General features: G+C 42.6%; 1 long non-coding RNA gene across 1 annotated transcript; it reads left to right on the top strand.

The window, feature by feature from the left end:
• The first annotated feature begins 5,658 nt into the window (after nucleotides 1-5,658).
• Nucleotides 5,659-10,310, top strand: LOC132448964 (uncharacterized). Its single transcript, XR_009523465.1, has 4 exons — nucleotides 5,659-6,261; nucleotides 6,483-6,608; nucleotides 8,429-8,503; nucleotides 8,615-10,310. It is a non-coding gene; the product is annotated as an uncharacterized LOC132448964 (long non-coding RNA).
• The last annotated feature ends 544 nt before the right edge of the window (nucleotides 10,311-10,854 follow it).

Consider the following 10,854-nt stretch of genomic DNA (forward strand, 5'->3'; position numbering starts at 1 on the left):
TCGTTCTATGTAGCATGGAAAAATCTGAGAAACACTCCCATTCAGAATGCATTGGTTTACGTTTCGTTCTTTGGAGCACGGTTATTTTTATATATTTATTTATTTTCAGTTTTTGAGGAGGTGCTTCAAAGATTCAAATTCAAATTCAAAAAAACGTTATTTGTCCCCAGGGGGCAATTGAGGGCACATAGCAGCAGCATTACAAAGGACAGGGCCATGTCCAAACAAAAACAAACAAACAAAAACAAACACGGCTTCACCAGTCCATGTGGGGAGGGCACAAGCCCGGGTGGGGGGTTTAGAAGGAGTTGAGGAGGTGAACAGCCTTGGGAACAAAGGTTGCTTTTCTCCTCTGTGTCCTACAGCCGAGGCAGCGTAGTCGGCGCCCTGAGGGGAGCCACTCAAAGGCGGTATGTAGAGCGTGTGAGGGGTCCTGCATAATTCTTTTGGCTAACCGGAGTGTTTGCTGGTCGTGGAAGGAGGAGAGAGTTCTTATTGAAAGTCCAATTATTTTAGAGCAAACTCTGGCCGTACTCTCCAGGCGGTTTCTGTTCTGGAGGGTGATGGAGTGGAACCAGGAAGTTATAGAAAATGTACAGATGCTTTCAATGAAGGAGTAATAGAAAGTAAGCAGTATGTTTTTGCTGACTCCAAAGGAATTTAGTTTCCTTAAGAGATACTTCCACTGATGACACTTCCTAAGGATCTCTTCAGTGTTGGAGGAGAATTCCAACTGGCTGTCGAAGATGGTGCCCAGGTATTTATATTCCTCCACCAGCTCCACCGGCCTCCCGTGGATTGAGATGATGGATGCTGCGGCCAGCCTCTTAGAAAAGGTCACCACCATCTCTTTGGTTTTACTCACGTTCATCTCAAGGCATGAGCTGTCGCACCACTCCACAAACTCCTGGAGAGCTGATCCATGCTGCTGTGAAGGAACTTAGAGCAGGGACAGGAGAACTGTGTCGTCTGCGTACACCAGGTGACACTGAGGCTGTGTGGATCTGCAGTCATCTGTATAGAGGATGAAGAGCAGAGGTGAGAGCACACAGCCCTGAGGGGAGCCCGTCGAGGTGTGTCGGAGGTCGGAGAAGGTGTTGTTGACCCGGACTCTCTGTGACCTGTCGGTTAGAAAGTCCATTATCCACCGGATGAGCTGGTCGTCTAGATGGAAGTAGGAGGTGAGTTTGTTCGCCAGGATGTGGGGCTGTAGTGTATTGAATGCAGAGGAGAAGTCTATAAACAAGAGTCTGGCTGATGTGTTGGGCCGCTCCAGATGTTTGTGTACAGTGTCAATGATGAATGCTTTTGCGTCGTCCACACCTCTGCCTGCGCGGTAAGCAGACTGTAGTGAGTCCATCAGGGTGTCGGTTACAGTGAGGATGTGTTTTTTAACAACCCTCTCCATGGCCTTCATCACCAGGGAAGTGAGGGCCACAGGCCTGAGGTCGTTCAGAGTGTTGATGGTGGTTTTCTTCGGGATGGAGAGTGTTTCCACAGCTGGGGGACTGTGCTAGTGTCCATGGATCTCTGAAACAGGGTTTGGAACACTCCCCTCAGCTGCTCAGCACAGAACCTCAGGACGCGGCCACTGATGTTGTCTGGGCCAGGAGAGCTGTTCTCCCTGGTCTTCCTGAGGGCTCTGACCACCTCCTCTGTTTTAAAGGTGAGTGTGGAGTCACCAGGTTTCAGTGTTGTTAATGTATCTGCCAGTTGGGTGGAGTTGTCAGTCTCAAACCTGGTGAAAAAGGAGTTGAGGTCGTTAGGGAGAGATGTAGAGCTACTACCCGCCACCTGGATGGTTTTGTGGTTGGTAGCAACGGTGTTAACAGCAGCCATGGTTTTGAGGCCCTGCCAGGCTGAGCGGAGGTTCCCCTGGATGAATTTTTCCTCAACCTTGTTCTTGTACTTCAGCTTAGCAGTTTTTATGGCGCGCTTAACTTCCCTGTTGAGCTCCTTCTTTTCAGACTCTGAGCCAGTGAAGAAAAACCTTTTTTTTCTTGTTAAGAATTTCCTTCAGTTCTTTTGTAATCCAGGGCTTATTGTTTGGGAAGATGGTGACCGTTTTGGAGGGGATGATGTTGTCCACACAGAAGTTGATGTAAGATGAGACGATGTCCACTTGCTCCTCCATGTCGTTTGAAGGGGTTAGGAGGTTATTCCAGTCAGTGGATTCAAAGCATCCTTGCAGCGCTTCGATGCTGTCGCTAGTCCACTGCTTGATGTTTTTAATAACCTTCTTTGCCCTCCTTATGACAGGTATGTAAGATGGAGCAAGCAGGATGGTGTCGTGGTCGGCAGTGCCAAGACGGGGGAGGGCTATGGACCTGAAAGCATCTGGTACAGAGCCATAGCATTTATCCAGTGTCCTCCCACGGCGAGTGGTGCAAGTTACATATTGTTGAAAGCCTTTGAGTGATTTATCAGGAGAGCAGTGGTTAAAATCACCCAGGATGAATTTTGGGGAGTCTGGTGAGATTTGTTCTAGTCTATTTAATGAGCTTTTGATGTGCTCAGTGGCAGTAACTGCGTTTGCTCTGGGGTGTATGTAAGCCAGGATGATAAAAAGTTGAGGAAACTCTCTGGGGAGGTAAAAGGGTCGTAGGGAGACAGCCAGGAGCTCGATGTCAGGGGTGCACAGTTTCTCTCTCACTACAACTGTGGAGCACCAGCGGGTGTTAACATAGAGACACACACCGTCACCATGTTGTTTACCGGTGCGCTCACTGTCCCGGTCGAGTCTGAGAGGGGGTGCGAAGCCATCAATATGCGTCGTGCTTTCTTCATCGTTCTTATTTAACCACGTTTCGGTGAAAGCAAGAATAGAGGCACTTCTGTATTCATGCATGTGGTTAACGTTGGCTTGTAACTCATCCATTTTGTTGCGGAGGGAGCGCACATTGGCCAAGATGATAGACGGAAGTGGCCGTTGTTTAAATTTCTCCCGTTTAAGCCTAGCTTTAATTCCTCCTTTTTTCTTGCCCCTTCTAGTTACCTTTTTTTGATTGTGTACGCTGGATGAATTTTTGCGGATTATTTCATCGGGAAAAGTATCCGTGGTGCAGGTGAGATGAGATGAGAGTCTGAGCTGCAGCAAAAAGTCTCTTGTGTAGGTGATTTTGCCGTCGGGAATATTGTTCCGATTTGCAGAAACAGACTCACAGATAATCCACATTTGAAGAATAGTCACATTTGAAGAATAGTCAAGTACTTCAAAAGAATAGTCCATATGAATGCGCGGATATCCAAGCCGGAAAAAACAGTTAGAAAAACAGTTAGTCCTCCAGGGAGCTTATCCTCGGCCAGGTAGCGATTCAAAAACAAACAAACAGTGATACAAAGTATCACTGTTTACAATGATGTTTACAGTGATACAAAGTACGCACCGTACAGGCAAATGGGAAAAAATCGTCCAGTATTTCTTTACACAATTGCGGTCAACCGCATGAGCAGTGACCAACGATTCAGTTGCTCGCTCACTTCTAAGAAACACCAAACAGTTTGATGGCTTTTATGGATGTGATTTTTGTTACCATGTTGGTGGTGGTCCTTACGCAAACAAAAAGATGCAAATGTTTCTGCAATAATCCAAAATCCAATGGCAAAACCCGTTGGCTTTTTGTCGAGGGAATCCAGGGCGACGCTCACTTCCGGGTTGGCCAACATACGTCATCCCTCCACCACTCTACTGTAAAAACACATGTTCAAGTTGAATGAGAATAATAATAATAATAATAATAATTCTGCCATAGTATTTATTTAAGGGGGGGGGGGGATACAAGTCTTTTGGCCATTCGTAGTGTTGATCAGCAGAGAAATAATTTGTCCGCAAAGACGGTGACGTCGCTTAGCAACGGAAGACACTGGGGTAGACAAGTCACCGGACTACTACCATGCAAGTGAACGGAGCGTTCCACGGCATTGAGAAGACCCGTGTAATAAAGGCCTATAATATTTCTGTTCATGGCATAGATTTCTCCTCAGATTAGGCCAATAAACCAATGGTAAAATAAAAATAAAAACGCTCGATCAAAGGCCCGGCCCGAGTATAGTGGTGGGAAATATCGGCCCGACCCGGCCCGCGTCGGGCTCGGGCAGAGAATCTAAACACTGACTGGAACTACTTAGCAGGTGTATGTAGGGCTATATCAGGAGTTAATGCACGCACTGCAGCCAATCAGAATACGAGTATTCCCCCAGACCGTGGTCTAAACAATATTATTCACGAGTTATAATCAACCCCTACACATCAATATTAATGATAACCCTGTGGAAATTGCAATAAGTGAAAGATACAATTTCGCACGTTGAGCACACAGTTGTGTGAATCGTTTATTTAGTAAGAGAGAAACAGGAAATCAAAACGTGCTGAAAGTAAACAAATCCCGCATGGGCTCTGACGTCATGAGACGCTCGTAATCCTTAAAGGGACAGCGATCCCTGAACCACCAAGACAGTAAACGACATGCCTAACACAATTGAAAGAACAACACATAACAAAATACTGTAGGTGATTTATGTTACACTCACTACAACCCATTAAATACGGTATGATTTCTAGATGTCATGGCAACGTCCGCTCGCGACACTGGACTTGCGATCGAGCCATCGACGCGGACGTTCATTCACATAGCCAAAAACAAGAGAATAGATGGCTAGATAAATTAAACATCAAGACATACAATTCTAAAAAGAACAGATGAAGCAGCTACCCTTTTTTCCTTCGCGGTTTGCCTACAGAGCAGCGCACCTGCATTTAATATATCCGTTTATTGTCGCAATTTCTCAGTATCAAAGGTGAAAGTAGAAACGGGTGGCCAAAAGCTGTCATTTGTTAGTTATCACAGACAATTTTCAACGATGAATGATCTGTACCGAGCTCCATAAGGGACATTAGGGAGAACGCTCCCGGACAGAACCTTAGTTTGGAAGTCGTGCTTAGTGACACGACAAATAGTCTACTTCCAATTGAAATACAAAATTTTGAAAATAGGCCTACGTGTCCCTGATCACGTTTCAATAGATTAAATAACGTGACAGTGTCACGTATTTTCGTGAGACCAGGTTCGAGCGTGTGCATGGGTTGAATTGCGTGTGTCTCACGCCGAATGCATGAGACATGAGAGCCCTGTACTTACGTGACACAAACCAGCACCGCAAACGTTCTCTCCCGCTTGAGATGACGTCTTTCTTTATAGGTTCATGGGTCTGATGCGCCGATTTCCCATGTTGATATCCCCGGAGATTCTCGGGCATCTTCGACAATTTGGCTATAGATTGTCTCATTACACGCTATATAATATAATTATAGCCTAATTATATGTATAGCCTATATATATATATAGGCAATATATATAATTAGGCAATATATATATATATATATATATATATATATATAGCATTTGTGGTTTTGGCATAAACATAACTAGGGTGCACTGTACTATCTGCGCACACCCTTTCTGAAGCCTCTCTCTCTTTCTCTCTCGTACCGTTTTGTGGAGCACGTTAATTGTCTGAGAACACTCCCATTCAGAATGCATTGGTTTACATTTCGTTCTGTGTAGCACGCAAAAAGTCGGACTATCGTGCTCTGGAACACGCTTCAATAGATTAACGTTTGTGCGCATGAGCACGCAATCGCGTGATACCGGGTTGCCAATAACGGTGAACGAACATATTCTCTGGAGGAATATCCAGGAGACAATCCCACAACAAACAGGTAAAATTACTATGTATGATCATTACTATGTTTTATGCTTCCATTCTGAAATAAAATTAAGGGGTTCACAAAATACATATTACTTTCCTCTAAAGCATTTATTCATCCATAATTATATTTGTAATGTTTATCATACCCTAAATGTTTACAGTATGATAGTTAAAGGTTGAGGTTGTTGGCAGAGAGCCTCCACTCTTCCTCTAACAAGCTAGAAGTAATTTATTATGCTGTTGATGAAGGTAAAAATGAAATATCCTGCATAGTTCTCCTCCTCTGCTGTCCTCTGATCAGAACGGAGTCCCTAGCAACGACCCGTTTTGCCTAGCAACGGTCTGGCATTCTGTTGTTGTTCTGGTAATCCTACACTGTCAACCTTTAAATAAATCTATGTGCTGTCTCATGATCAGAATGTTCCCGATGAGGGCCTTGTTGCAGAAGGACCAAGCGGTCAGTCATCTTTAGAATGTTTGAGAGGAAAGCATCTTGTCAGTCCAATAAGAGAGCACCTGCTTCAGGACAGACCAAACAGAGATTCATCAGAGGTATTAAAATACCAGCAATTGAAATTGTTGATATTAATTGCTATGTTATACTATATGTATAGTTTCTGTATAATTGTCATTTCAATTAAATTAAACGTGATGAAAATAATGATTGTCCTAGACCCTACAGTGTATTTCCTTATAATTAGACACAAACATGTATTATTGTCATTAATACTTCACTTGAGAATTTCCATGTGTTATATCTTCATTATATGCAGCCTGCCGGAGAGGCAGTCTCCAGAAAGACCCACCCAGTGCTAGAATTGCCACCCTCCACCTACTCACACTGCACTTTTCAATTTTGTGGGGATCAACAAGATATGCGAATCGGACCAGAAGCACAAGTTCTATAGTTACTAGTTTCATTTTTATGCTAAAAGCAACCCCTTTAATCAATACAGAAAATGTGAATAGAGTAGTTTTTATTTTTTTAAACCGACGCCTTAAAGGTGTACAGAAAAGAAAATTGAATTTGAGCCCACTCTGGGTCATGAAATTAGTGTAATAACTCATCTTTCAGACGATGTATGCCAAACTTTGTGCAAAATTCTATTTTTGAGTAAATCCGGGATGAAAGTGTGGTATTTTATTTTTCATTGGATAATGCAGGCACCCGGATTATACGTCAGCCTGTACACGATTCAAAAGCCACTGATATTGGATCCGTCATCCATCATTCAAACACGCACACACACACACGGAGCTCGGTATCGCCGCAAACTTTGAATATCCCGCCCGCTCGATAACGACCAATAAAATTCGTATTCCTTACTCGGGTAAACTCGTGTTGCAGCTCGTGACAACTCGGCGTGACAAACAGGAATAACAATGACTAACTGCCATTTCTGCAAATTAGTAGTTCCACATGAGGCTAACAAAGTTTCTAACAGGTGGCTGACTTATAGCCTACATTGGCACTTGATGGCTGTGACATATACCTTCCCTTAATTGATACAGTTCTTCAGTATGTGAAGCTGTAGTCACCATTTTCCTGGATATTATCCATCTGTTCGATCTTCACTGCACATATAATGCAAATGTGGCTTAACTTGCTTAATGTGACTTAAATCTGATGTTTTATTCCGCCAATACAACAATTTAGTTTTTTATTAAGCATTATTATGCAGTTTTGGCTTAATGTTTGAACTCATTGTCTTGATAGAAACAGATGCCCTGTCTTACCCGGGGATTCCACCGGACGCGTTACGGCAACGTTAAGGCTGCGGCACGTCTTGGCCGCGACTTTGCCCTGCTTGCATTTCCACCGGGCGCGTTACGGCAGCGCAACGCTGCCTTGCGAGCCAGCCGTATTCCCGCGAGATCACGAGATCCCGCGATAATCCTAAACCTAATGTACTCACCTTCCACTCCCAAAACTACTGCAATTAAATGCCAGGCTTTGTCCTTTCTGACATTGTTCTTATAAAAAGGATGATTTGAGACCCCTTTGATTGATTGACTGCTGATCTGGTGCCACCGGTCATGACGTAATAATGTTGGTGTTTTATTTATTGTGTTTTATTTTGAAAATTGACCGGAATGCTCTATGGCTTTTACTTTTTCACTTCCTGCCCTGATCGATCTGCTCTGTTGAAATTGACGCGGTTCAGCAACGGCTTGCGGCAAAAATAGAAATGCTACAGAATGATAGCGCTGCGGCATGGCGAGCCGCTCCTGGGACGTTGCTGAGACGTTCCGCAGCCGCGCCCTGTGGAAATGGTCTCATTGATTAGAGTGGAACCTATCTGCTGCGGTGACCGCGGCCAAGACGTGCCGTTGCCGTAACGCGTCCGGTGGAATCGAGCCTTTACATCCACCCAAGGATTAGTGCTTTTCAGTATTCTTGTTTCTGATCTGTTAATAGAGTTCATTTGTTTTCTAGGTTTGGGCAAGGAGCTACGCATTTTGTATATTTACTGAATATAGGCACTACATTCATCCTTTCCCCTGAAATCACATCAGTTTTATATGAAGCTAGTGTGTATTCCATTTGCATAACTCTCTGCTAACAACCCCAGAAGGCAACTTGGTAAATTCTCTGAATGTAAAAACTACCAGATGACTTGTAGTAGTTACCACTTATCTTTTGGAGCACTAGTATTGTTTTAGATTTATAAAATAAATTCAAATGAAAATATTTATGCTTCCATTTATATTTTGCCAGGACATGTTAGAGAAGCAACCAGGATGCAATGTGCCCGCTACTCCACCTGATCAGCAAGAGACACCAAACCAACAGGTTATTAACATGTATTATACAGTATGTTTTCTCTGTAAATCTGTAAGCAATCTCTTTTAATGCAGATGAATGTAACAGTTTTCTATCTTTTCTTTTTTTATTTCTTCACAGGCAGAGACATTTTTGTTGGATGGAGATAATCCAGCGTATCCTGGAGCTCCACTGACAAAGGGACAAAGTTTAATCTTACTGATGTCTTATGTACTAAGGCACAATGTAACAGGTGTGGCACTTGAACATCTACTGAAGATTGTCAATGAACATTTCCCTGGAATGGTACCAGTAACCACATACCTTTTTTCACAAATCTTATGGACAATATGGAAATTATGTCCCCCATTTTTACTGTCCAGGATGTGAAAACTACTTAGGGGTAAATAATACCAGTGAACTAAAGTGTGATGCTTGTAATGCAGTTAACTGATTCAGAGAGCTGTCTCAAAAGTGGGTGTTTCTTTCTAGTGCTTAGTTTGGCTTCACAAATCAAAACATTGCTTGAACAAAACCTAAGTTTAAAAAAAGATGTCATTTCAGATATACAGTGTGGAGAAGAGTACCAGAAACTCAAATAATCAGGTGAATTAGGTGAGGATGACATAACTTTAATTTGGAACTGTGATGGAATTCCAGTTTTCAGGAGTTCAAAGTATCAAATCTGGCCCATTCAGTGCCAGGTTATAGAACTCAAACCTAAAGAACGCAAGGCAAATATCTGTCTTCCTTGTATCTGGTTTGGCGAGAAGAAGCCAAACTTCTTAACATTTTTTAAAGCCATTTGTTAATGAACTGCAAATTTTAGAACAAAATGGCATTAAATGGAAGGACTCAGCAAATGTACAACATGTCTCCAAAGTGTATGCTCTGATATGCAGTTCAGATTCAGTTGCTCGCTCACTTCTAAGAAACACCAAACAGTTTGATGGCTTTTATGGATGTGATTTTTGTTACCATGTTGGTGGTGGTCCTTACACAAACAGAGGCCCAAAACCACATCTTAGAACTGAAGCTAAGCATTTTGATCACGCAATGGCTGCAACACCAGACAGTCCTGTAATGGGAGTAAAAGGACCTTCACCATTAATGAAACTCACAAAGTTTCAAATGATAAATGGATATGTTCCAGAGTATCAGCATTGTGTCTGCCTTGGTGTGACAAGACAATTGGCAAAACTGTGGTTTGACTCAAGAAATCATAACAAAGAGTGGTACTTAGGAGCAAAATCAGACCGCATTGACAAAGAGCTCATTGCAATTCAACCCCCTGTTGAGATAACAAGAGTACCACGATCTGTGGCAGACAGATCAAAATATTGGAAAGCGTCAGAGTGGAGGTCATTCCTGTTATTCCATGCCCTGCCTTTACTGAATGGGGTCTTACTAAAGAAGTTCTGGAACCACTTTTTTCTGTTTGTGTTCGCAATGCACATTCTTTTGGGAGAAAAGGTGAAACGCTGTGATATTGAAGTAGCTGAAAGAGCTCTCAAGAAGTTGTCACTGCAGTTTGAGAAGTTATAAGGTGCAGCAAATATGACATTTAATGTCCATCTTCTGACACACCTTGCGGCAAGTGTCAGGAACTGGGGCCCTTTGTGGGCCACATCAACCTATTCCTTCGAATCATTTAATGGCACTTTGTTACAGTACTTCCATGGGACAACACATGTTCCAGAGCAAATAGTTAAAAGATTTCTTTGCTGGAGGAGTCTAACACAAAAAGCCGAAAAGTACATGGTAGATGCTAATGAAGGGGTGAAATGCTTTTTTTTCCACATCTCCTAAACAGCAATGTATCAAGTTCTAATTCATCTAGGCTTAAATAGTTACTGGGGAAGTTTGAGAGAAAATGCTGAAACCACTGCCAAATTGTAAGAAATAGGGATTACATATCAGTGTGTATTCTTGGTGTGCCTTAAAACTAGTGGACAATGTCCAAAAATGGCCACTTCAGAGTATTAAATCTGTAAAAACGATAAGGCACATGGGCAAGCACACACAAAGACTGTGCTGTTAAACAGTTATACTACAACAGTTGTGGTATAACAAAATACAAACAAAATCGTGGCCTCAAAATGTTGAACTTTAACAGACTGTTTTCGTGCAAAATCAAAGACTTTCAAAAGATTCATTTTTCTGTCAAGCAGCAAAGCAAATTTCCTGTTATCTGCACATCTTAATATGTTCATAAGTCTAATATGTTTTCTGATTGCTGTCAAATGTAAGTGAAACAATCCAAGCTTTGGAATAAGTACTTTCCATGTAATGATAAGAAATACCAACCCAGTCACCAAGAAAAAACGTTGACGGTGTACGTTTCCATGAACACTGGATACGTAGCGTGCCGCTGTGGAGGC

Source organism: Gadus macrocephalus, chromosome 20 (genome assembly GCF_031168955.1).
Source record: "Gadus macrocephalus chromosome 20, ASM3116895v1".
Lineage (NCBI taxonomy): Eukaryota > Metazoa > Chordata > Actinopteri > Gadiformes > Gadidae > Gadus > Gadus macrocephalus.